Source organism: Euprymna scolopes, chromosome 6, assembly GCF_053919585.1.
Source record: "Euprymna scolopes isolate OS-2025 chromosome 6, ASM5391958v1, whole genome shotgun sequence".
Lineage (NCBI taxonomy): Eukaryota > Metazoa > Mollusca > Cephalopoda > Sepiida > Sepiolidae > Euprymna > Euprymna scolopes.
The window spans coordinates 138,697,275-138,724,449 of NC_136487.1; the positions used below are offsets into that span (position 1 = coordinate 138,697,275).

The following is a 27,175-nucleotide window of genomic DNA, read 5'->3' on the forward strand; positions in this document are numbered from 1 at the left end:
TCTTGGCCTTCGGGCCGGGATTAAAGTGTAGTATCTATTCTGCAGATGCTGCACTTAAGATAATTTGTACCAGTCAATGGAGGGGAAACCCTCTATACTGGGACAATTATTATTTTTGGTAGCCAGAGTGCCCCCTTTTTGCCTACTTTTAGGGGTGCTGGTTTTACCCCACATTAAAAACGGCCTTGTGCCTAATTTGCTTTGGTGGGGAAGCAAATAAATACATTAAAACAAGTTTGCCTTAATGCAAATCTTTTCACCCCCTCCACCACCACCCCCACCCCCACTTTATTCGCAAACAACAAAAAAGAAGAGTTATGTCCCTTGATTGTTACGTTGAAAAAAAAAAAAAAAAAAAAAAAAAAAAAAAAAAAAAAACAGACTTCTCTCAAAGGCGTTTCTTCATCAGTAGAGAAAGCGATTCCGTGCCGGTAAGTAGCCCAGCGACAGCAAACGCTTTTGCAACTAACCAACTCTTTATTTGTATGTAGTTTGTAACTAGAGAAACTTTACAAGATTTTTAAAAAATAATTTCTTACTAACAAGTAAACATTTACGTATTTTTTTGTTTCGTTTTATTCGCATTTTTAATAGTATATTATATAAAAATAAAAAATATATTAATTAATACTTACTTACTTATTTCATTTTATTTTAATATGAAATTAAGTCATTTTTAATTATATCTAATTCATCTAATTGTATATCCACTTCTGGGTTTCTTTTATTGTGTATTTGTTTTTGTTTTGTACACGTTGTTGTTGTTGTCCCTAAAACTGATTCCCACGCCTTTGTGTCAATTTGGTCTAACGTTTACTATTTTTGTTTGTTTTAACCTGGCCTGATATTTATTTTCTGCTTAAAAATGAATTTTTTCTGAATTGATATTCCTTTTTTCCAAGTATCGATTTACTTGCCTCCCCACGAGGACAAACTTAGATACAAGATCGATTTTTTTTTAATGTGCGTGGTATTCAGCTTCCTAAAATGGGGCACTCTAAATTGGGACAAAAATAAAATAAAAATTGTCCCAGTTAAAAAGGATTTCTCCTTTAATTGAGAACACATAATACACTCTGAATTATTTATTTGCGATTAAAAGATCAATTTCGCTTATAAATTAGGCACAACCACAAGGACATCAAAAGTAGAGTGATGAAGTAATTGGTTATCGGTCATCCTCTGTCTGATCCTACTTTTAATTAGACGCATTTTGACTGTCGTCCAATCGTCCATCACGTTCACTTCCGCAGTCATCACAATACACTGTACACTGATACAGATACTACACTTTGATCCAAGCCCGAACATCCGAAAGAGCTTATATTTATTTGAACTTTTGAAGTATCATTATTTAAAGAAAAATACTACCTGGTAAAAATAAGAAAAGAATAGCTACTTTTAGCTTAAGTTGAATTCATTACAATTTTGTTTACAAACTTGGTTTTACTATGTGCCGTCATTGATCGACGTGGCGCTGACGATTGCTTGCTGTGGGTCCAAATTTCCCCTCCTCCACACACACACTCTCCCCCTCTTTATCACTCTTATTTGGTGTTACGATTAACCCTCCCCCTCTCTCTCTCTCTCTCTCTCTCTCTCTCCACGTTTTTACGCGAGATGTTTACTCGCCCCTCTCACAACGGCAAAGTAAGACACAAGGTCGGTTTATAGTGAGAGAATCGAACAATCTCAAAATGGGGAGAAAGCTTTTAACGGGTGTAAACTTAATCATGTCTACCCCCCACCCCTGCCCAGTGTGAACGCTTTAGGCAAGATAATTGGCCATAAATGAAACCTCTCTTCATGTAATGGCCGGGATGATTTCAGAAGAACAGTTAATATCGGAATTATAGAAATTGTATAAAATTGGCAATTTTACAAATTATTAGTTATTTATTTTATTTATTTAAGAAAATTACGGTGAATATAGATTAATAGGTTATGTTGAACTTTTCAGCCTTTATATGACTAATATTGAAACAATATTGTCTTAAACAAGTTATCTAACTTTAATTTTATAACAATTTGTGATACTTTGTGCAGTTAACGGACATCGTGTTATTTTTTGTTTTATTATTTTTTTTAAATAGAATTTCAAAGTTAAATTCTTTTATTACGTTATTGTCTAGTCATTAAATTATTAATTCAATCAAATTGTTATAAAACTGGAACTAATTTAGTTAATTTGTACTTTTGATACACATCAATCCGGCTGTGGCTTTGTTGCTGTAGGACTGAGGTAAATTCTGACGCTCTCAGGACTTTGCCTTCTCTGTGCGAAGTTTATTGCACATCATCGCCTGAGGCGCCCCTGTCGATGGGGCTGCTCATGTACTTTTGCAGGTCAGAGTGCGCTTATCATAGTGCGCAGATTTCTCAAAACCCCCACCCAACCTTGTGTCTAACTAATCGGTGCTTATGCATCTATGTTACCGCGCTATTTTTTAAATGGTATTTTCAAGTTAAATCCACTTTTTACGATCTGCTAGTTTATTAAATTGTTAGATGAAAGTACAGAATAGTTACAAAACACGTTCCTCTCCCCATGGTTAGGATGGGTTTCTAAATAGTGACGTTATTATTTCAGTGCGGTAACATAGATGCACAACTATCAGCTAATCTCCTTGCAAGGAGGTGAATGTGCTGTTTCAATGGCAGCCATCTTAAAGCGGAAAAGTTCAAGATAACCCACTAATACATTTTCTTAGCTTACTTTGTCTAACATAAGAACGCGTTTTTATCAATTGATTGCCAGAAATTCCTCTGATGTACTGTAAACATAGACAGGGAAAAAAAAAATAAAGGAGGGGTGGGGGCGAAAGAATTTTCTCTCTGCTGATAATTTCCCACGCGGATCGATGTGTCAATTGTTCAATGAAGCGAGCGCGTGTTGTTTAAGTTTAATGTCTAGATTCGGAAATCTGATTTTCTTGGCTCTGACTATACCCACCCAGTCATCCACCCACCCCAACCTTGCGCTCCTATATTGATGTGAATAATCTCACCCACGTCAGCGTTCGCGACTTTATCCATAAATTGATTGTGATTTGACAATTGATGTTGACAAACGAATAAACAAACAAGAATAACAGCTCAGCGGTTTCTTGAGGAATGACGAGGGTGAGGAGAGGTATGCCATTGAAACGTAAACGTGTCTCTATTTAGTTGCTTCTCCACGAGAACAAAGTTTTTCTTTTTTTATATGAGTCAGGGAAGTCCAGTTTTGGGGTATCATGAACTGGGAACAAAATGTAGTAAATTTTAGATGACCACTTTACTTTGTGTGTGTGTGTGTGTGTGTGTGTGTGTGTAGTACACCCTAAAAACCTACTGGAAATAAGAATAAGCAATTATTTTAAAATTTGGAGTAGTAACAGTTTTGCATATACATGTAACGTAAAATGATCCGTCTCCTGGTCATTCTAGCTTTTTAGAGAATTTTTAGAGAATTTTTTCGATAAATTTGTAGATTTTCATTGAAAATGCTGATCGACTGATATCAATTAATCGTCTGCTATTTTAAAGCATTATGTTTTGTTATATTTCAAAGCCATTTATAAAAAAAACAAAAAACTTACTATTCTATATAAATAAAACAGATGTATGTGTCTGTCCGTGTGTAAATATTTAACTGATAAACTCTTAAACTATTGGTCACATAAAACTAAAATTAACAAGAAATAGTAATTATACACCAAGGGTGTTTTATAACAAGTAAAATCTTTGTTTGGATAAATCAATAATGCGTACAGACATATATAAGCAAGTTGAAATGCAAAATGTTCATTTTTTTTTTTTTTTTTTTACGTGGAGGTCACCACTTATAAAGGCCCGGAGGCCACTCAGGGATAAGGGTTATTGCGTGTACAGTAATCAATGAGATAGTATTGTAGTAATCATTAGTATTGGAGATTTGATAGTGTCTTACTTAAGGGGACGATTTGTCAGGAATTTGTTTATGTTGGACTTGAAGACATCCAAGTGGTAGTCAGGTGGGAAACAGGCAAACGGAAGAGAGTTCCACAGTCGTGCACTTCTGAGAAAGAAGCTTTGCTCATGGAATCTACGTTTGGATTTAGGCACAGATAAAGAGTGGGGAAAATTATTGACAGTAGTTTCAGCCAGATGGGTGTTTCTCATGAAAGATTGGCGAGGGGGGGGGCGAGAGATTAGAGCTCAGACGAGCACTTAATGATATTCCATGCTTATGGCGATCTTGGAGGTCAGATTTAGATGTTAAGTTAGAGTATCCTTTAATTATGAATTCGTCTAGGGAAGTGGTTGGCTGCCAACACATTTTTACTTTCTGTGCATGCCCAAATTCAATTTCTTCAAGTCATTTAATATTAAATTTTTCTTAGTTATCTCTGAATAGCTACATGGGTAGTGCTAAATGTTTTGATTTCCATGTCATTTTTTTTTTTTTTTTTTTTTTACTTTAGAAATCATTACTATATATTAGGTGCAATATAATATTCAATAGAGAATTGGCTCTGTAATAATAAATATGAAATCTGCATAAATTGAAATATACTGAAACATATTTTACAATCCAACAAGGTTGGCCACCTCTCGCTGGTCTAAGTATTTCTGTTTTCAATTATACAAGGTTGCCCATAAATCACTTTACAGTTTGAAAATGAAACATTTTCTTAAATGGCTGTATTTATTTCATTCTTTTTTTATTACACAGTTTAGAGTGTGGAGCGTATCCTCCATTTTCAGCTTTGCAAAGTCGAGCTCTTTCTAAGCTAGTCTCCATGACAGTTCTTAACATTGGAGGTTGTTGGGAAAGAATTTTCTGTCATATGTTTACCTTAAGTTCTTGGGTGGTTCAAGGCTTATTTGCATACACTTAATTAAGATATCCCCCAAATCAAAAGTCTGATGCTGTAAAATCAGGTGAACGTGGAGGCCATTCAAAATTTGAATTTCAAGAGAATTTTTGAAACATCAGTTAACAACTGCATTGTGACTCTAGCTGTATGTGCAGTTGCTCAATCTTGCTGCCACCAACACCCTGTTTGAACAAAATTCACAAGCATATCTCTATATCTTTCAGCAGTTAAAGTCACAGCATTTTCATTTACATCTTCAAAGAAGGGCTTAAATAACCCTTTCTGTGGTTACTCTACACCATACTGTGACTTTAGCTGGATGCATTGAACGCACACGAACTTGGCATGGATTTTAGGTGCCCCAGAATCTGGTATTCTGCTTATCGACAAACCCATTTAAATGGAGATGAGCCTCATCTCCCATGATCAACTTGTAAAATAAACTTATTGTCACATTTTGCAGTTTCCTGAAACCTGACAGCGTAATTCTGTCATTTCTGAAAGTCTGGTGGTTATAAAGGTTGCATTAATTGAAAAAAATGTAAGGTTGGTTGGTTGGTTAGTTGGTTGGTTGTTTTTGTTTTACGGCATATCAACCTTTTTCAGGTTATTTAATGCTGAATCCGGTGATTTTGAAGAAAATCTTTTTAATAGAATATATTTGTTTTTTGCAAGTCGGTTTCTATTTAACCCATAGTTGGGACCCTAACAGGTACTACCACTCCGGGTCAGAGTGGACCTGGGAGTAATGGCAATTAAAGGATGGCTCCACACTCCCCAGAGCCCGCAAGCTGGGGCCTCACCATCGGATATAGGTTAAGATCATATCCAGGGCCTGAACCTTGTAAGGATACATGTGCAAGTCTCTTTGTAGAGAACTTGTGAGATGACAAGTTCCTGAGAATGCCTTTGAATGGATGTGGTTGGGTTCTTTTCAGTGCTCCGCCTCACATCTTCAGTATTTTCAGGTGTATATACTGAGTGACCTTTTCCACATCTAGACCTATCATTTTCAGAGCTCTGCTCTTGAAAACGCGTCACTAAATTCATTATTGCAGGCCTACTTAGGAGGATATCAAACATTGAATGGCGCATATAAGATCTTTGCGTTGCAACAATTAACCGTCCATTTTTAAAGTAAAATCCAATTATCTTCATTTGTTTTTCTGTTGTAAACTTATCCATGCCAAAAACTTCCAAAGATTCTATTTTATAATTCTGAAAAGAGAAATTAAAATATATTAATACACAAAAAATTATTTAATTTTCTAAATGTAAAGTGGCTTATTGGCCACCCTGTATTATGAAAAAACAAATCACTAAACTAGAAATTTACCTTTTCTTTTTTCTACTAAGTCTTTCAGGGTCTTCAGATGTAATTGCCGAAATAAAAGTCAAATCTAATTGGTGGGGTGAGGGGGGATAGTCGAAAGTGCTTTTCTATAAAATAGTGCCAAACTACTTCTATATGCATTTTAGAAGCTCCGAACAAGTGAAAGCATCTCTGGCAAGACATATTAGACCAATATCTTCTCCAAAAGGTGGAGTTAATGCCTGGGTGGATAGTTACAAACAGTTGCTAAGTTTTGAGTTATATATTTTGTATTCTCTTGAAATGTTTAAAACAAAACAAAAAAAATTAGGCACAAGACCACTCAAAAATTGGGGAGAAGGCGTCTAGTGTTATCCTCATTACTGGAGCTTTACTTGTCTATGCTGATCCTAGCTAAAGTTCTCATTGTTGAAAGGCTGTGTTTGTTTACCTGTCTGCGACAGTGGCAAGTATAGACACATCAGTTTATAATATCAACCTAGCTCTTCAAAGGGGGGGAGCACTGATCCAACTGCAACATCCATCTCATTGACAAGTGATACATCCACCAATTCTCCGAAAGGAGGAGGTAATTTGTATACCAAACCTGCCTTTCACAAACACAGGGATAGACACCTGATGACTTACAGTGATTTTTTTTTCAAAACAGTAAATTAATCAACTTTATTTTTAAATTTATTTTGAAGAATTTGTTTTATTTATTTGAGGAATGGCGGGTAAAAATTATTTTTAAATTTAAACTAACTTGATTTTGCATTTGTATGCTTTAATATTGTCTGGTTTGTTAAACTTTTTTTTTCTGATTATAAACTGCTTCAGCCATTTTCGGTTTGTTCCATAAATCGCAATCAGAAATATTTGGGCCAATATTGGTCCATTCCTGTAAAAGCTAATGCAATTTTGATTTAATCAAGATCCGTCTTTAGGTAACATAAATGAAAAAAAAAAGGAAATGATAAATGAACAGAAAAAAAATGAACAAATCACAAACAAAACCCAGAAAGTAAAATCAATCCAATTGTTATTAAAAGGAGCAGCTGTATTTTATTTCTCAAAGCACGATTAACAAAATTAACTTAATGAACAATTTAAAACAAAAATCATATAACATACATAAAAGAGGGGTCTCTCCATAAGAGACAATTCTTTGAAAAGAATTATCCCCCTGTGTGACAAGATGATAACAAATTGAAGAAAAAATGGAAAACATTAAAAACGGAAAAAGTAATTTTTTATAGAATCAATCCTCTATTTATTATGAGGAATAATTTGTCCAGTGGACTAATTTGTAAAAAAAAAATTTTTAATAATGATAATTATTACACCGGTGTAACATAAAATATTCCCCTGTAAAAATTCTCCTTTTTTATCTATAAGACAAGAAAGAGTATTTTTAAGATCGGATTTTTTTATTTTCAATACTTATCAGATGAATTTCTGTACAAAACATATCTAAAAACACTGCCAGAAATATAAATTGCATTTGTGTGAAATTTGCAAAAAAATAGGCTCAGTTGTTTCAGAACCTATGAGGAACTCATTCACACTCACATACACACAGTAACTTTTATATAATAGAGATAAGTCTAACTTGAATATTAAGTTAGAAAGTAATCAACATGCAAAAATATAATAAAATTTGTCTTTTCTTAAGACTTTCTTCAAATGTCTCCTACTTTTTAGTTTTTTTTTCTCTTTTAAAATCTTAAAATAAATCTTTCAGAAAATACAAATTATACAAACGTATATTGGAGGGATTTCTAACAGTATTTTATATAATTTTTTAGCTTTAACTCACTTTCCGAACTTCAGATTTACCGGTCAGTTCACCACTATGTTTCTTGTTCGCACCTATCGATAAACACTGTATGATTTTCAAGCTGATTAAACGTTAAAGTGAGTAAAACCACTAAAAACCTTTCCAGATAGGTACAAGAGTAACTTATCTTGCCTTTGATAACATTTATTTGTTATATTTGTTAATTTTTTACCACTTCTTCATACCCGAGTTTTCCAATGTATCTCTTCCCATGCTAAGAATGGCTTTCTAAAATCTCGGTTTGGAGTTATCTCCCTTGTTCTTTCAGACTGTTTCAAGATTTTAATTAATTAATTAATTTGTTTTTTTTTCAGGAAGAGGAATTCTGGGCAAGCAGTAAGCATTTGTTAAAATAGTCAACCAATCAATTTTTTAAATATATGGTTTTAAGCAAAAACAACGCTAGTTGTCATGTTGAAAATAGTAATATATAAAAAAATTACAAAAGTTTATCAAGTCGAACAACTGCTATTGCGTTTTTAATAAAAAAATAAAAAGTCTATTGCTATGGCTGTAATGAGTATGTCAACCATTAAAGCGGCGAAAAGGGAGATAAGTATTCGCTTGTATTCGCAATCCCCAAGGTGTTCACATCTAGGGAAAATGCAATTTCCCCAATTTTATGTAAAATTACTTTTAACTGTAAATAATTTTGTACTTGATGAATTTTTGTAACTTTTTAATATATTACTATTTTTGACATGACTGTTTTTTTTAAAACAACATTTTTAAAAATTAAACGATCTGTCGACTCTATCTTAACAAACACCAAAAGCACCAATAAAAAAAGACCCGTTGCTTTTATTTTGTTTATTATTCGTTTTTTTTATTTATTTTATTTATTTTTATTTTTTTTTTCAAAAAGAAACAAAGAAACTCGATACTATATTAAAACTATGAGATTCCTTCGCGCATTAAATGCTGACAAAGCAATAAATTATTCATTCAATTGTAGGTCAAGTTGAGTCCTCTCCAGAAGTACCAAAATTATTCTATTAAATTGTACTTTTAGTGCTGGAAAGCGGTTGAGGTGGAGGCAGAATTATAAGGGAGGGGGAGAAGTCTCCCTTTCTGATAGTTTATCTTCTGAATCGTTGTGTTGATAAAGTGAGCACATGTTCAAGTTTAAAGTCTGGATTTTGAAATCTGATTTTCTTGGTACCCCCCCCACACACACACTCGGTGCTCTTATAATTGATGTCAATCTCAACCACGTCAGCATTCACAACTTTATCCATAAATTGATTGTACCTATCTACAATGCCTCCCCACGGGACAGAGTTAGACACCAGGGTCGTTTTTTAACGTGGAGAAAAGGTACAAAAATAAAAAAAAATTGTCTCAGTCGTGGAGGACTGCTCCTCCACCGAAAGAGAACAAGAAATGGAAGTGCAGCATCTGAAGAACAGATACTACACTTTGATGTATTTATTTGCTCCCCCACTGAGCAAATTAGGCACAAGGCCGATTTTTAAAGTGAGGAGTGAAGGGAAAATGGGGACCAACTCCCCAGGGAGTAGAGGAGCTGGATAGTGACAATTGGTATGAAGGGTTGCCCCTACATTGACCAAGGTCTTATATGTGGAGTTTCCCCCACATATGGTCTTTGCTTGCAGTATCTGCCGGAACAGATACTACACTTTGAGGTATTTATTTGCTCCCCCACTGAGCAAATTAGGCACAAGGCCGATTTTTAAAGTGAGGAGTGAAGGGGAAATGGGGACCAACTCCCCGGGGAGTAGGGGAGCTGGATAGTGACAATTGGTATGAAGGGTTGCCCCTACATTGACCAAGGTCTTATATGTGGGGTCGCCCCCACATATGGTCTTTGCTTGCAGTATCTGCCGGAACAGATGCTACACTTTGATTTTGGCCTGAAGGCCAATTGTAACTCAGTGGTTCATGACGTCTGTTGGGGAGGGGGTATGCTATTGAAACTTAAACACTTCGCTATTTACTTGTTTCCACTGAAGTAAGAAGATATATTTATATATCTATAAAAGTGAACGTGTCTGTGTGTCTGTCTGTGTACACATCCCTACGCAATAACTCTGTCAATTTTTAGTTTACAGACTCGAAATTTGATATACAGGGTACTGAGATTTGGGAAAATCTATGTGAGCGGTTTTTGGCCAGAAATGTGGCTGTTAAGGGGTCAAAGTTCAACGATTTGACCTTTGAGAACTCCTCCGACAATTTGGGGTCTAAACACTTGAAATTTTAGATATAGGTTCCTTGGACATGGATCTAACTTAATAACTTGATTTGAGCACAAAACAATAAATGTTAAGGGGTCATAATAGGGGTCAAATTTTAAAAAATTGTCCGTTTTTTTTTTTTTGCTCAGCATACACCTCCAAACACCCGGGCAACGCCGGGCAACCATGCTAGTATATATATATATATATATATATATATATATATATATATATATATATATATATATATATTTGTGAGTAGGGGTGAAATTTAGCTCCTCGAAAAGGCCACTCTGGATCGGAACAAAAAATGTTAAATTTTAGATCAGCATCCTTCTCTGATCAAAATCTTTGAATTAACGATTGCTCATACCTGTGTAATCCTGTCACTGTCAACTGCACCTGGGCAAGGGATACTAGACCAATCTCCCTTCAAATAAAGGTAAACAAAAATAGGGAAACTGTTTTTTTTTTTTTTTTTGCTTTTTGAATGTTTCTGCTCTGGCCATGCGTTTGCCCACACCCCACATGTGAGAACCCTTAGAAAGGATGCCTAAATGACTTTATGTATTGTATCAAAGATTTTAATAAATTCATTGAGATTTTCATTTATATTTTTCACTTGTGCCAGTTTTTTAAAAATCTAAATTCATTGATTTAAATCTATAAAATTATTGGATACAAATAGCTTTCAAAACTTAAAACATCTGAAAATTTGTTAAAAATGTTAGTCAGAAATAACTGCTTATTCCACAGTTTAAATGCTTCTAAAGTCCCTTTTGAATTTCAAAGGGTCACAAAGTAATTGCTTTCTTCTTTTTCAACTATTAATAAAATGTCAAAATGGTTGACTAGTTTACGAAGAAACAGAAATGCATTCTGGTGGATTTCAATTTTGTAATTATTTCTAAAATAGGAGTTTTAAAAATGTTTTATTTCATACTATTACATTTCAATTAATAGCAAATTTTTTAAAATGTAAGATACAGAGTGACAAGAAACAGACATAATTTTCTCATACTTTTATGATATACCGGTACGGGCAAAATGAATGCCGATGCTGAAAATGTATAAACATTTTTACCCCTCCCTTTACTTAAAAAAAATCACCAAAAATCAGAAAATTAACAATTTTAATGAAATTTTCAGTATTTCTCAAATAATGATCACGGAATATAATGAACTAATTATTTTTATTTAAATCTTAGTGGAAATGTATTATTTTGTTTAAACAAAAAAATACCTTTACTAAAGTTATGGTTTTCAGTAGTAAATAAAATACGCAATAATTTATTTTTGCTTTTTTTTTTTTTTTTTTTTTTTTTTTTTTCAGCTGGATGAAATTTTGTGCCTCCGTATATTCCGTGTTTAGAAAAACTTTAGTTTGTTGCATTTTGTGAACGGCAGAATCACTCGATTTTAGGCTAATTAATTTATGTTTTGTACAAACAAGTTTTGTTTTTTAAAATGTTTTTGGTTTTATTTTTATTTTTTATTTAATTCAATATCTTAGAACTTCAACAATTATCTTTGAAATAGACCCAGAAAACTAATATTTATGTTTTTATTTAACTTCAAAATTTAGCTGAATTGAGTAGCTCGTCGTGAAAACATTTTTCATAACTTTTTTTTTTTTTTTTCACGTATACAAATATTTATTTCCTTTTGGAAATTAAGTTTAGTCCTTATTCTTTCAAATACAATCAAAAAGTAGTCGGAAACCTACAAAAAAATTATGATAAATTGGCTTTCAAAACTAGGTCCCCCTATTGTTGCCCGCCCATTTTTGCTCATACCTATTAATATATATTTATTTGCTGACTGTTATCCACATCTTCATAGTTGTTGTTTCACCATATTTCGGCCAACTATTCCTCTGGCCTTCTTCAGGTAGTTGACTGCGACGTGATAGGAATGCCGAGTCTCTTAACTGTATCCTCAGTAATTACTGCCTTCCATAGTTGTTGTCTTACCATGTTTTGGCCAACTAATCCTCTGGCCTGCTTTGGGTAGGATTGAAACCGTAGTCTTCAGACAATGCTCACCTGGAACAATAGCAATTCAACGCCTCTATCCACTGTGCTACAGGCCTTGAAAGTGCAGTGGATAGAAGCATTGGCTGAAACGTAGTAAAACAACAACAACAACTATGAAGATGAGGAGAAGTCTGCAAATAAATAAATAAAATATACAAATTATTCATCCCAAAGGATTCCAATAAAAAATAATATATAATAATATACATTTGTCCTAAAGGTGAAAGTTTTAATAAATTTTGCATGCGCCCCTATTGTATTAAAGATTCTATTAAAATAATCTTTATCCAGATTAAAGAAAACGGGTTGCTTGATACATCTTGATCATTGGGGGGTAACCATTTTTTACATCATTGCAGTCAGACAAATTAAACTATCATGTTTAAGTGTATTTTATGACCGGGCAAAGCCAGACCCCCCCCCCTGCTAGTTTAATATATAAAAGGCTATATGTCTGTCCGTCTCCGTATTTTTAAACTCTATCTCCTCCGAAACTAAAAATTGCAGAGTGACACTAGAGGCCTCAAATGAGTGGATTTTTTACGAACCGTTCTTTTATGGGTCTTTAGCTGGTTTAAGTAGTTTTTAAGAGGTCACAAAAGGGTCAAAATTGAAAACATTGTTATACATTTTGTAAATTCATCTTAGTTTATTTTTAATTTTTAATTAGTTCTTATGAGTGTCACGTTGGTACAGTAGTAACGTCACCAGCTTTGAATGCTACAGTTTCGGTTTCAATTCTAGCTAATGGCACCCAAATACTTTTTTTTTTTTACTTTTGAAATCACGACTCTATAATGACATATACAAAATCTGAACAAATTAGAATATCATATTTAAGTATATTTTACGTCCGGAAAAAGCAGGGCGCTCCCCTCACTAGTTGTAAATATGCCAGCAACTGTTAGAAAATCTACTTCTATAATCCAAGTGGGGCGAAAATTGTGGGAATGCAGGCTTACGTCTTAAACGGCCTCGGTGTGCACTTTGCCGACGCAGCATCATGATGCTGAAAAGGGTCCAAGATGGCGCCTGCAGCGTTATATAACAATGCAGTCTCGCCGAATCTTGTGTGCTCTCGCGCACATATGCAAATTTAGAGGACTCTGTCTTTTATAAAAAATAGGCCACTGAAGCAGATGAGAGGAAGGTGAAAACGAGTCTATAGAAAGTACTGACGGACGACGCTGCTGCAGTGAGCTGAAGTTTTGTGTGGTCTTTTTTCTTTTTTTTTTTTTTTTTTTTTTTTTTTTTGCAACGTCACCAAGTAGCTTGAAAGGATATAATGCTTGATTCAATCAAATGTTACTTTTGTTTCAATGCATTGAAAAACACCTTTTGGTATTTTTTCTTAATCATTTTCTTTTAGCTTTCAAATTTTTTGAACTACTTCAGGCTCAATGTTATCCTTGGGTTCATCGTTAGCTGAACCTTCAAGCCACAGCGAGTAAAGTGTGTGGATGACTTCCTCATATCTTCATAATCGTTCTTCACATTCCATAACACTCTTATGAGTAGGAGAGAACTTGAATGACTACTAGACATTATCCTCGAGTGTCTAAGATCACTCTGTACAGGGGTTTGTCAGAACAACCTGGCACAAGGACAAGTTCCCTAGAAGTAAACCTTGATCAAATATTCAAAATCACAAAGTATTTATGGCCCAAATCAGATATTCTTGATATGATTAACTCACATTAGCTTTTACAAAGAATTGTACACCTTCAGTACCTGTTAACCAACGTTGTCCGGTAGAAGCCTATCCCCCCTCTTGCAAAAATGTAAACTATGGTTGTTGTTGGTGACCACTGCCATCCTCAAACAATTGCTGACACTTGTGCCCGAAATGAAATAATCTGGCTTTCACTGGCAATTAATGCTGGTTTGGGGCGATAACATGCAGGTACTGTTTAAATTAAAAAAAAAAAATAGTTACAGGAATGCATAAATCAGTCAGAATCAATAAAATTATGAAAAATGATCCATTAGAATAATAATGGAAAGTAAAAACAAAAATTTTAGAAGTTAAAGATTCTCACTGTATATGAACTGTTTGGAGTGATCGAAATCAGTTGTAGCTGTCGTAGCTGTTTCCGTTTGTTGTTCAAGTCTTCCTCCTCTTTTCAACTCTTCCATTAATAGTATTAAATTAAATTCCAGTTTCATGTTGTCTGTTTTAACGTGTAACACAAAACAATTATGACTTTTTTCACTTCTTTGAGTATTATCATGTTAAGAAGAACGGTGTTTAGAATACACATCCCAAACTCCCCATGTTAAGAATGGCATTCGGAATAGACACTCCCAACATCCCCATGTAAAGAATGGCTTTAGCAGTAGACAACCCACTTCTTTTTTGGAGGGAGGGGGGGGGGAATCCCCCAAAATTTAATCGTGATAATCATTGTCAGCGCACCCACCCACAAATGCTAGAAACAGTATTAAAAAAAAAATTAGGGGGTGGCAGTGTCGGTTGGAGAGAAGTAGATTTGTTTACAAATGCGTACAAACCTGGCAACTAGTGAAATACAAGTGTTTATATCTCTACAGGTACTTGCCTGGCAAAATTTGAAGGAGATTTTCTTAGTCAGCATAGTCGAAAACCTTTAAAAGTTGTCATTGGAAAGAAAATTGTGGAGGTGGACCTAATGTACAAATTTACCCACCTCCCACAAAAAAAAAATTAATGTGTGTGCAATTTTTGTGAAAGCACAAGGATATAAAAATAATTGTTTTTCTATGTAATGAAATTTACATTAAAACTGTAGCATAGGTAATCAGTGTAAAAAATCAGTAATTGTGCATAAAAGCAGACCCTAACTTTCAAACATGCCAGCAGGTCTGTCAATTGGGGTATGGAAGCACAAAATGGATACAATACTTTCACTATTCTTCAAAACTGCTTATTTATATATTTGTGTGTGTGTGTGTGCGCAGTGCAGTCAGCACCAACCCTATTCAGGGTTTAATCAGTTTCCTCCGAAGGAGGAAGTTTCATGGGAGTATGAAATTCACAAGCGGTCCCCAATCACATGTATATCCCCGTTAGGGGAGATGACAACGTTAGGTTTTTGCAACTTTTTGCAGGGAGGTGTCAACGTCCTCCTACATACAGCACCTGGACTTCCCAAATTGGTCACCCATTTTAGTAATGACCAGGCTCAACGTTGCTTAACTTCGGTGATCTGACGGGAACCGGTGTGTCAACGTGATTATGCCGTACTTTATTTATATATATACTAGCTGTATCCGGCCACGCGTTGCTGTGGCTCAGTTTGTTAAAATGGAACACATGTGAAAGTAGAGAAAAGTTTGATTCTTTTTTTCAAGAGAATGTACAAATTATTTTATTTTTTTTTAAAGATATTAAAAAAATACCAGAAAAATACTTCCATCATTAATTATGCAAAAAAAATAAAATAAAATGTGGATTTAGTGTTTCAATATTATGCTTATAAATTACGATAAAACTTGCTGAGTATGCGCTGTTTTACGGTTGTTGCAAAAATGGAACGGAAACTTAAATTTTGCTTCGTTTTAATCTTTCTTAATTTTTTAATTGTGCCCCCCCCCCAAACGAATATAATCAAAACTGTAACATTCAACAATTGTACTTTATGTATATAAAACACAAAATATTTATTAAAAAAAAAATTTAAAAAAAAAAAGTTAATAACGAAAGGGAAATAATTCCATTTTTAAACGAAAAAGTCAGTTTGGTATATCTTTTTGTTATTTTTTACATAAGTCCAGCTTACCATTCACATTGGAAATGTGGACATTTATAGGTTGTCGGGTACGTTTACAACGAATAAACACTCCAATCTAGTAGATGTATCAGAATTTTTGTAGGAATTTTTGATACCCCTATCATGAAACTGCGAATAAAATATAAAAATCTCGTAATTTCTCTTTTAAAAGTGGGTTGTTTATTTTCTTTATGGATTATACTTCCAAAATAAACTATTAAAGTTGTTTTAAAAGTAATAGAAATATTTTTTTTTATTTTTTAAAAAACAGTAATGAATTTTACGAACTCAATATTTTTCAATTTTTAAACTTTAAAAATCTATCAAAATTTTTCTATTGATTCTATTTTTAATATATTTTCAGGGTCAATGTGAAATTTTATGCTCTTTCCAATAAACCGAATATAATATTTTAGACAAACGTTTTTTTTTAATTCACGCCCCCCCCCCCATTTTCAAGTGTCTAGTAAAAAGTAAATAATTAATTTACTTACCAAAGTTTTATATATCACAAATTGAAGAGAAAAGGTCAATAAGTAATATATTCAAATTTAAAACAAAAAAAGTAATGTTTTTTAGAAATTTACCTGTAAAGTTCGAAGTTTAAAACCTTTTTTTTTTAAACCACGTTGTTTGTTTTTTCTTTTTTTTTATGAAACCTTGGTCCTTACTTCTTTAATTGAAAACAAAATTAGGGCTTCAATTACATTTTTCGAGTAGTTATAAGCTTGGAAAGACAGGGGGTTGAATAATTGACGCCTCCCATTTTGAAATGTCTATTAAGAAGTAAATAATTTATTCACCAAAGTGTTATATATCACAAATTGAAGAGAAAAGGTCAATAAATAATATATTCAAATTTAAAACAAAAAAAAGTAGTGTTTTTTAGAAATTTACCTGTAAAGTCCGAAGTTAAAACCTTTTTTTAAAAAAAAACATGTCGTTTGTTTTTGTTTTTTGTTTTAATGAAACCTTGGTCCTTGCTCCTTTAATTGGAAAAAAAAATTAGGGCTTGAGTTAGATTTTTTGAGGAGTTATAAGCTTGGAAAGACGGGGTGGAATTATTCACTATTTTTCACGAAATTTCTGACAAACCTACCAATCTACCCATGTTAAGAACGGCTTTTGGAATAGACACCCCTAACCTTGCCAGAATACCCGAAAAGCTATAAAAGTTGACGCGTCGAATGTGAACGATGAGTTGGACGTAATGTAAAAATGTACCGAATTCAAAAGGGAACGAAATTCAAATTTCCGTTCCATTTTTACAACCGTAAAGCAGAGCATTCTATGCAAATTTTACCTAACTTACTGTATTAATGCTATTTTTTTTAAGCAAAAAAAAAAAAAATATTTAGGTTTGGCTATAAATTCCTAAACTCATTTCACCCTAAATAATTTAGGTGACTGAAATAGGAATCTAATTGAATCTTTAATTTTCTGAATAGTATGCGAGAATTCATTTTTCTTTGAGTTATATCGAATTCATTAATATGGACTTTAGGGGCTTTTTTCGTAATGTTACTGTAAAAATTATTTTTTATTGTTACAAATTACGATGCTTTATTTATATAAAAAAAGCAAAAATAAATTCTTGTTTTTTATTTACTACTGAAAACTTTAGTAAAGGTATTTTTTGTTTAAACAAAATAAAACATTTTCACTAAGATTTAAATAAAAATAATTAGTTCATTATATTCTGCGATCATTATTTGAAAAATACTGCAATTTTCATTAGAATTCGTTAATTTCCTGATTTTTGGTGAATTTTTAAGTAAAGGGAGGAGTCAAAATGTGTATACACTTTGAGCGTCGGCATTCATTTTGTGTGTACCTACCATTTTTCGATGAATATTTGATAGGAAAGCGACCACGTGTGGTTAATTTAAATTAAATTTCAATCACATGGTTACATTATCAATAATCATGTGATTAAACCCATTGAAAATTTACCGATATTGTAAACACATTCTGTTTACATTAAGCCTGTAGTGTTTTTTTTTAGTGATGCAATGTTGGCAGCTGAGATTAAAAAAAAACCGCGAGATCAGGAGAAAGAAATCTCCAGAAAATCGCTAGATTTTTAACTTTTATCGTCTGAAATTTTCAAAAATCGCTAATTCCCCCACCCCCAACTCCATATTTTAACTTCCTACCATAAAAAAATTATAAATATAGTATATTCAATATATAAAATGTTCCGTGTTTTCTCACTATATCTTTCTGGAATTATATTGAAGCGGTTAGCTCCCCAGAAAGCTTACATATTTTATCAGCTAGTTTTGCCTGTTTTTTTCAGAGAGGGTATTTTTTTTTTTTGTAGGAAACAAATCATAAACTCAAACTTTTTATAATAAAAGTTAAATTGAAATATACTGCAAATTAAACATCACAATAATGGTGCAACATTGAAATTAGAAAAATAAAAAACAAAAAAAACCTTGTTTTAGCATATTAAAAGTATTTAGGTTGGTAGATAATTAAATTCTACTGTATTGCTATAAGTTTGTTTTTTTTGTTTTTTTTGCTGTTGTTTCTTGCTTTTTACAATTTTCAACTAAATACTTCTAAATAAAGCAGGGTTGCTTAGATCATATTTTAAACTAAACTTCGGAGGTTGGAATGCCCCCCCCCACCTTAAATGTACTTGGAAAAATCGATTTTATAGCGAGATTTAAGAATGGTTAGCCGAAAAAAGGTGAAAAACAAAACAAATAATCAATAAATAATTGTTACAAAGGCAATAAATGCTACTTTTTTTTTACTTACTCGAATGAGTTTATTTTATGTTTTAAAGTATTTTCAAGCGCTTTTCTTTATTTTTTAATCTAAAATTGAGGATGTGTGGGTGCCAAATATCTCCAGATTTTCTAGAATTCCCCGCTAGATTGCAAACGAAATCTCCAGATCTAGCAGGAAAACCGCTAAATTGTAACACTGGTCACGTGACAGGAAGCAGTAATAAATAATTGTCCCTAAATAAAAAAATGGCGTATCGGTACAAAGAAAAACACCTATTTATCATAGAAAAATTAAGTATAATGTTATAATTAAAAAGAAATATATAAAAACACACATGGATATAGTAAACATATTATACCAAAACGTGGAAGCCATCCGTCCAGTGGTTTTTTAGACTTTTAATTGCGAATGAACCAAGAGTTACATTTTTATATATATAGATTTGGGCAAAATATTAAGATTTTTTTTGTTAATATATTTTTTTAAACATTTACATTTTGTTTTGATTTTTGTTTCTAAATATAGTTACATTTTTTTAAAATGTACTTTCTTTAAATATACTGTATTTAAATATACTTTGTTTAAACATGCACAATCTATTATGATCCTTGCCGATTTAAAAATAAATGTTTTAGCAATATCATCTACTGGATTCGCAAATAGTTTTAAAATATATAACATTAACTTAAATAAACATAGTTTTTGAAAAGATATACGATTAAAAAAAGAAAATCAATTGATAAAAAAAGTTTACATATTTTTATGTTTTTATTATAAGAGGGGGGGAGTAAAAAGTAAACATAAAATATAGTTAACTATAAAAATAGTTTGATAATTTTAAAATGTGAAAATTTTACATATGTTAAAAAAACATAAAATTCAAACAACATAAGTATGAATCCAGTAGATGATATTGCCGAAACATTTACGTTTAAAGCGGCGACGATCATAATAGATTGCGCAAGTTTAAATAAAGTATATTTAAATATAGTACATTTACAAAAGAAAATGTGACTATATTTGTAAAAAAAAAACAAGACGTAAATATGTTTGAAAAAATATATTTTAAAAATTATCTTAATATTTTGTCCCAATATATAAGTGGGCAGTTTTGTAGAATAGTGGAAGTATTGTATCCATTTTGTTCTTCCATACCTCAATTGACAGACCTGCCGGCGTGTTTGAAAGTTAGGGTTTAGGTTTATGGTCAATTACCTATTTTTTTACTTGTGCACATTTGTTCCAGTAATTAAGGGTACCAGTATTTAAGTGTCTGTGTATGAGCGGTTAATATGTATGTAATTGTTTTTTCTGTTAGCATTAATGTCTCCTATAGAGAGTGACGCCATTTTGGAGAATTTTTGAAATGTTTGTTTATGTAGGCTATATAATCATTCCAGAATATAAGAATGTCAGGTCTAAACTAATCAGATTGGGCGGAATTTGGCGTGGGAGATGTTATTATTTAAGAGTCGGAAAAGAGAGCTAATGGTATGTTTGTGTTTATGATCAAGTTACAAAGGGTGAAACTCTATATCTGTCGAAAGTGCAGAATTCCTCCTGGTGAAGACTGGGGTCAGTAGGAGAACTTGATATTTAGAGGGAAAATAGGAACAACTTTCTCTAAAGATGGTTGCGATTGTAATGGTGTTGTTCCTAGGATGAAATGTAGAATTTATTATGATAACTGTGTCTAAAATGGTGTTCTAAAGTTACATAAGATAGTGGCTAATAGTCTAGACATAATAAATTTGTATGTGGTATCTGTTGTTGCAAACCTACGATACTTTGGTCCAGAGGGGAATTTCTGTAATCAAAATATTATATATTGAGATGAAGATTAAAATGGTAAATTGGGGAGAGGAAAATTGTGTTCTTAGCTTCTTCGTGTTTGAGAGATAAAGAAGATTAATGGAACATTCAAATATCTGTGTATCTCATATATCAGGTAGGCTCTTAATTTTTGATAACATCAATGTAAAATGAAACAGAAAAAAGTAGGATTGATACTAATACAATTCTAAAACAGTGATAGAGCATGCTTGTCCAATTGTTTTCTACAGTATTTCAATTTGCTTATAAAACCTATAATCATTTGTGAACGACTAACAAAGTCAGATTTCCTTCCTTGGACTTGCAAATTTAATTCATTTATAAATTTTGAAATGCCATTAAGATGAAATATTTCTGATTTAATTTTGTTATCATTAAGTACATCCAACCGGGTTCTATGGACGAATTTATCTTTAGTTGACCTTTGACAACTAAATATTTTCGTTTACTAGCCAAATAGAAAAGTTACTAGCCGAACCTGTATGATTTTAAGAATGACATCTTTGTTCCGTGATGAGTACAGACATAAAGATTTTTTCTATATTTTTAAAATAAGTGTAATTCTAACTAAGCATTGAATTTAATGTTGAGACTTGAAAGTATAAACCTTCAAATTTCTTCAGATGTTTTTTTAACAGTCTTTGTTAAAAAAAAAACAAAAGAATTGAGTATATTGTTCTATTAAACTTTAATTGTTTTAATAATTTGACTTTTCTAAAGGATGAAAAGATATTTTTCACTCAGCAATGAGTTTTTGGAAGATTGTTGGTGCAAAAAACAGACGCCAAAAGATAGGGGTTTTATTATTTCTAATCATCTTTAATTTCATTTATGGGGTGGGGTATTAAAGTACATTACAAAATATATTAATAAAAAAAAGTTTTTTTTTATTAATAGTGATATTAACACCCCATTTTATTTTAATCTTTGTCAGTTTGTCAAATCTTTTAAAATTTCATGAATCTGTGTTTAATATTTGGGGTACCAGCTCGACACCCATGATTATAATTTTTGTAGCATTGCAAGCCAATAATAATCAAGACAAACATAGAATAATTAACAAGAAGTATATTAGAAAAAGAATGTTACGGAAGTATATGTCATGATTCTGGAGGACATAATTGCCATGAATAGCAGTATTTACTTCCTCCACATTGCAAGAAGATGTGATACAAGGTTGGAAGGTGGAGAGCGTCAAGGCAACGTTCATAAAGGAGGAACACTGACCTTTTAAAAATTGCCTGATCAGGGTGCTTCAGGCAGTAAAGCAATAAACTTACTCTACCCAAAAGATAGGAGGCAAAACCTGGGAGGGTTGACATCCTAGGACAACCCAGAACAAATATCTCAGCTTGCCAGATAAAAGGATACTAAAATGACTCAGTCTTTACTGAACTTTGACTGGCATGTGTCTTCGACCTCGACCTGTTACCAGATTCATGTTAAGATTTTTTGTTTCTTAGAAGCGCCGGTTGAGTTTGAATAAAATAAATATGTATTATATACGTTTGAAGCCAAAACAACGCATTATTATGAAATAAGCAGGCATTTATTTTGTTTGAAATTTATGTTGAAATTCATAAATATATTTCGAGGCAAAGCCTCATCTTCATTATGTCTTTCTTTTTTCTTTTTTTTTTTTGTCATGTTGTTGCTGGGGCAGAGAATCAGAAAAGAAAAAAAAAACAAAGAAGGACATACTGAAGATGAGACTTGCCTCGAAATATATTTATGAATTTTAACATAAATTTCAAACAAAATAAATGTCTGTTTATTTTATAATAATGTGTTGTTTTGGCTTCAAACGTATATAATGCGTATCTATTTTAGTCTGTTATCAAGATGTTTAGATGTAACTATATTTGTTTCTGGATAAGTCCATTTATTCTTGAAATGGGTAGATTAGCTTATCCCAGAACAGTAATACTGATAATGAAAGGAATTAAATTATTGTTTAAATTCAAAGATGCACAAATCCTATATTAATCCAAAATGCAATAACAATTCTTATTTTTTATAATATTAGCAGATCTTCCAGCATTGCCCGGTCATAAAATATGCTTAAATATGATATTTTAATTTATGCAGATTTTGTGTCTATTATTATAGAGCAAATTTCTATTGATTATTATATTGTAACGATTTTAAAAGTTAAAAAGAAAATGACTGTGGTGCCATCAACTGGAATCGAAACCAAAACATTCCGTGCTCTAGCCATATTCATTATTTAGCATTTCAGCCTTCATTGTTACCGTCTGAGTTATTGCCAGGTAGATATAAAGGGCTAAAAATTTAGCAACTTCAAACTAAAAATATATATGCTAAAAAGTTTGTTGATTTACTCCTGTCAAGGTCAACTGTTTTTTTTCTTTTTTTAATTTTGACTCTTTAGCAGCTATTTTTATGGTGTAAAAAAAAAAAAAAAAAAAAAAAATTAAGTTTTCGCGAGGTCTAAATATCCTATGCTTTTAAGTCTATAAACCAAATATTCAGAGAGGGTGGTAGCGATGTTTTACACACACCAACAAGGTCACTTTTACATATAAATACGTGGGTGTGCTAGACCGTTTTCATCTTAATTTCTCTCAAATCATGCACAATGTAGAGATTATGCATAAGTAGAAGCATAATAGTTAAATGAAACCAATCATCTAATAAAAAAACGTCAAAATGAATAATTAATTAATGAACACTCGTTTTTCAAAGGTATATGCAAATTAGTTAACCTTCATGTAGTCGTTTGCATATCCATTACTGAATATATTAAGAAGTTTGTTTTAATTTTTAAATAGGAAAAGTAGGGTTTTAATATCAATGTCAGAGCGGGAAAAAACTTAACTTTATAGATGTATAGAAGATAGATAGATAGATTAATCTACAAAAGAAAATATCCTTTAGATATCCTTCCAGATATTTAAAAAAAAAAAACCTAGTCATTAATGATATTAGAAGTCAAAATACATTTATAAATATTATCTTCTGTTGAGTTTTAACTCCCAGGTTGACAAACATATATAGTCTGTGAACCATAGTTTTGATATTCCATTGCTCTTGTTATAAAGTATTTAATCTACCCTAAGATTTCTTATCGACACCTATATACAGATTTACTAAAGTTAAATCTGGCATTGTTCTTGAAAATGTCAACATTTTAATTTATTGTTAACATTATTTAATGAGTTCTACTAGAAATTTGATAACGTTGCTTGGTATCTTATTGTTGTCATGCTTTAAAAAAAAGAAAAGAGTTATGTATTTGAAGATTAGATCTACCAGTTGTCAACTGTTTTTATTTTAAGTTCTTTTATTGAATATTGGCAGCTGTCAGCATTTCCTTTCCACTTTACACCGAATGTTTGTCTTACCCACCTCTTTCCTCATCAGAGTCATAGGAAGTGATGTTAAAGTTGGAAGAGCAATGACATCACTTTCGCATCGTGTCTTGCTTGATCTCTATTTCAGTAGATTTCAGTGAAGGCAGCTGCATTTCTGAGTCGGTGTCTCGGCTGTCAAGGGAATGCCCCCCTCCCCATTCTTAAGATATGTAAAACAACCATATTCATTTTGATTTTCTAGAAGAATAAATAAAAATATGAACCGTATAAAAGATTAGTGGGGGGGGGGCGTTGCCCAGTTGTAAAAAAAAAACAAAAAAAATGGGACTTGAAAAAAAAAAATTGACCCATGCTAGATGCGAACTCGCGTAACTCAAATTAGTAAGTGAATGCCTTATTGATGGGCTCGCGAGGACACAGATGTTATAATGTCGTAAATTTAGCTATTTAAATCTGAAGGACATAACAGAAGAACTTAACGACCATTAGCGCATGCGTGGTTTGCAAGACACGTTGAAAGCAAGGTTTTTATCTGCCTCTCCCCTTCAAGCAAAACAAAATTTTTACACAAAATAATCGAAAATTTTTTCCAAATTTTTCAATATTTTCTTTCCAAGAGATTGCTCTTTCTAACATTGCTGCATTTCTGCATATATGATGCGGATGATAAAAGTTTTTAGCAGACATACAAGCACACACACAAACACACAGACATTTGCCTTTTATATAATAAAAGATGTTTTTGAAAACTTGTTCTAGGTTGATATGTGCGTGAATATAATTCTAGACAGTTGTTTGAAAGAAAATAAAACCTGAGCAAGACCTGAATCGACATGTGTTGATTATGCAACACTTTCTTAAAAGGAAAAAACTTTCCTTTTTACTAAAACCTCAGAATCATAAATTGACTTTGAGAAAATGAACATTAAATGTACGAGGGGCGTGCAATAAGTAATGCCCCTGACCCACTTCCCCTAGTAGTAGAGCAACGAAACTTGGCACAGTTATTAGTCTTTCTTTACATAGGAACCACCCAGAGTTATGCATTTCTCCCATCGTTTGATGCAGCTCTGGAGACCATTTTTGTAGAAGACCCCACGTGACTTCAGAAATCAAGGCTGCATCATCTGGAAAATGCTTGCCTTTCAAAAACAACTTCATGGCTGGGAAGAGGTGAAAGTCAGAGGGTGCAAGGTTAGGAGAGTAGGGAGGGTGGGGGAGGATTTTATAACCACATGCCCATACTTCTGATCTGGTGACATGCAAGTTGTGGACCAGAGCGTTGTCCTGCAGGAGGAGGGTACCTTTGCTGATCTTGCCCCGCCTCTTGATTTTGATAGCTTCCCTTAATTTCCCCAAAAGTGAAGCATAATAGGCTCCTGTAATTGTGGTACCCTTTGCCAGGAAATCTGTTATCACTACTCCGTCCTGGTCCCAGAAGACTGAGCATGACCTTGCCCGCACCCTTGCCTTCTTTGGAGGTGGTGACTCCAAGTGCTTCCACTGCATTGACTGGGCTTTGGTCTCTGGATCATAGTGATGGACCCAGGTTTAATCCTGTGTAATCAGTCTTTTGAAAAACTTTGACTCATCTTCTTGGCACATCTCCAAATTCATCCTCGAGTACTCAACACGTTTTCTCTTCTGGAATGGTGTGAGCAACCTGGGAATCCATCTGGCAGACACCTTATGCATATGCAAATAGTCATGAGTGATAGCTTCCACAGACCCTGTACTAATCTTGACATCTTGGGCTATTTGGCGAATAGTAATGCGCCGATTTCCAAAATAGCAGCCTCAACTTGACAGAAAGATACCTCATCAATGGCAAAAGGGTGGCAATCAGGTCTGGGAGCTGTTTCCACAGACTTCCGGCCATGTTTGAATTCACGATGCCAGCGTGTTACAAGGTCATTTAACAATTTAAGATTTTATTTTAATATACTTTTTCTATAAAATTTGTCTTTGACGAGGAAACCTACACCTAATATGCAGTTACCACACTGCAAACTTTTGCAGCAATTTCTGGTGATTGGTCACTGTGCGCGTTTGATTCAATCGCAATGTCAAGAGTTTCAAACAATAGTGAATCTCTCAATTGATGCACAGACTTATGAGAATGACTTGTTGGATGGAGTTATTTTTGCAATGGAAACATACTGTGCTGCTGTTTGAGATGAAATGCTACTATTGTTATATTGTCAGGGTGTATATATAGAGGGGATTGTATATGTTATGTATATGTGTGTCTGTTATATACATATATATATATATATATGTGATGTTTGTTTAGACATTTGGCGAGATTATTTACAAGCGCTGCTCCCATGGGTCGATCGGTAGAACTACTGACTGTCAACGCGATAGTTCTAGGTTCAATCATCGGCTTGGGAGAAGTGCTCGTCTAGCAGCATTGATGAGTTGTGATATAGCGAAACAGGACTGTATGTTGATGACTACAAATATATATTATATATATATATATATATATATATATATACACACACACACACGTGTTGAAATTTGCATATCGTCTAGTGATATGAATTGTTCACTGAATTGATGTGTGGGTAAAACTTATGACAGTGTTGGTATATTAGCAGGTACAGTTTAACAAAGGACATTTACAACATTTTGAACTGAAAAAGAATAGATAACAGTTCTCTGGGGTTTTTACATTGGGCCAACCGGAGAAACATACCTGGTTCATCTTTAGTCTTGTTTGACAGAAAACTGGAAATGAAGATTTGTACAACTCAGTCTTAGTGGTGATTACAGCAGCTTTATTTACTGAGTGTTTCCTCCATTGGGAAGCTGCAATGCTGGTCCTAGATTATCGACATTTTTGATCCCCTGTACTTGGAGTCATGATGATCTAAGGATCGTCTCTATCCCTCTATTGACTCAAAAATGATACGTCTTTCAAGCTCTACCCTAAGCCCACATCTTAAGTGACCTCTACATAATGCTACATCAGACTCTAGAGGTCAACCTATTTTTTAACTTATTGTTTGTGTTGTAACATTCTTTTCTATTAAAACATTTTAACATGCATAATTTTATCTGTAAATATTTACTTCACTATGATAACATTCTATTTTTACAATTATTATAACAATCATAATAATCTTTGACTAGCACACCTTCGGTGTTGCCCTGCCGATATCTAACACCATCAGACACAGAGGATGCAGTGCAGATGGTGGTAATCAAAAGTTTTAAGTCACATAACGTCTTCGATTCTCACTGACTAGGAGTTATGATTGGCTCTGGCATCTTAGGCTTGGTC

General features: G+C 33.0%; 1 protein-coding gene and 1 pseudogene across 1 annotated transcript in view; one reads left to right on the top strand and one right to left on the bottom strand.

Moving 5' to 3' along the window:
* The first annotated feature begins 362 nt into the window (after positions 1-362).
* LOC145277988 (triple QxxK/R motif-containing protein-like) overlaps positions 363-27,175 on the top strand; it is a 41,245-nt gene continuing 14,432 nt past the window's right edge. Inside the window, exon 1 of the mRNA XM_080130131.1 lies at positions 363-431. The gene's annotated coding sequence lies outside the window, so the exon portion shown is untranslated. The remainder of the gene's footprint in view (positions 432-27,175) is intronic.
* On the bottom strand, positions 15,334-15,452 carry LOC145278420 (5S ribosomal RNA; annotated as a pseudogene).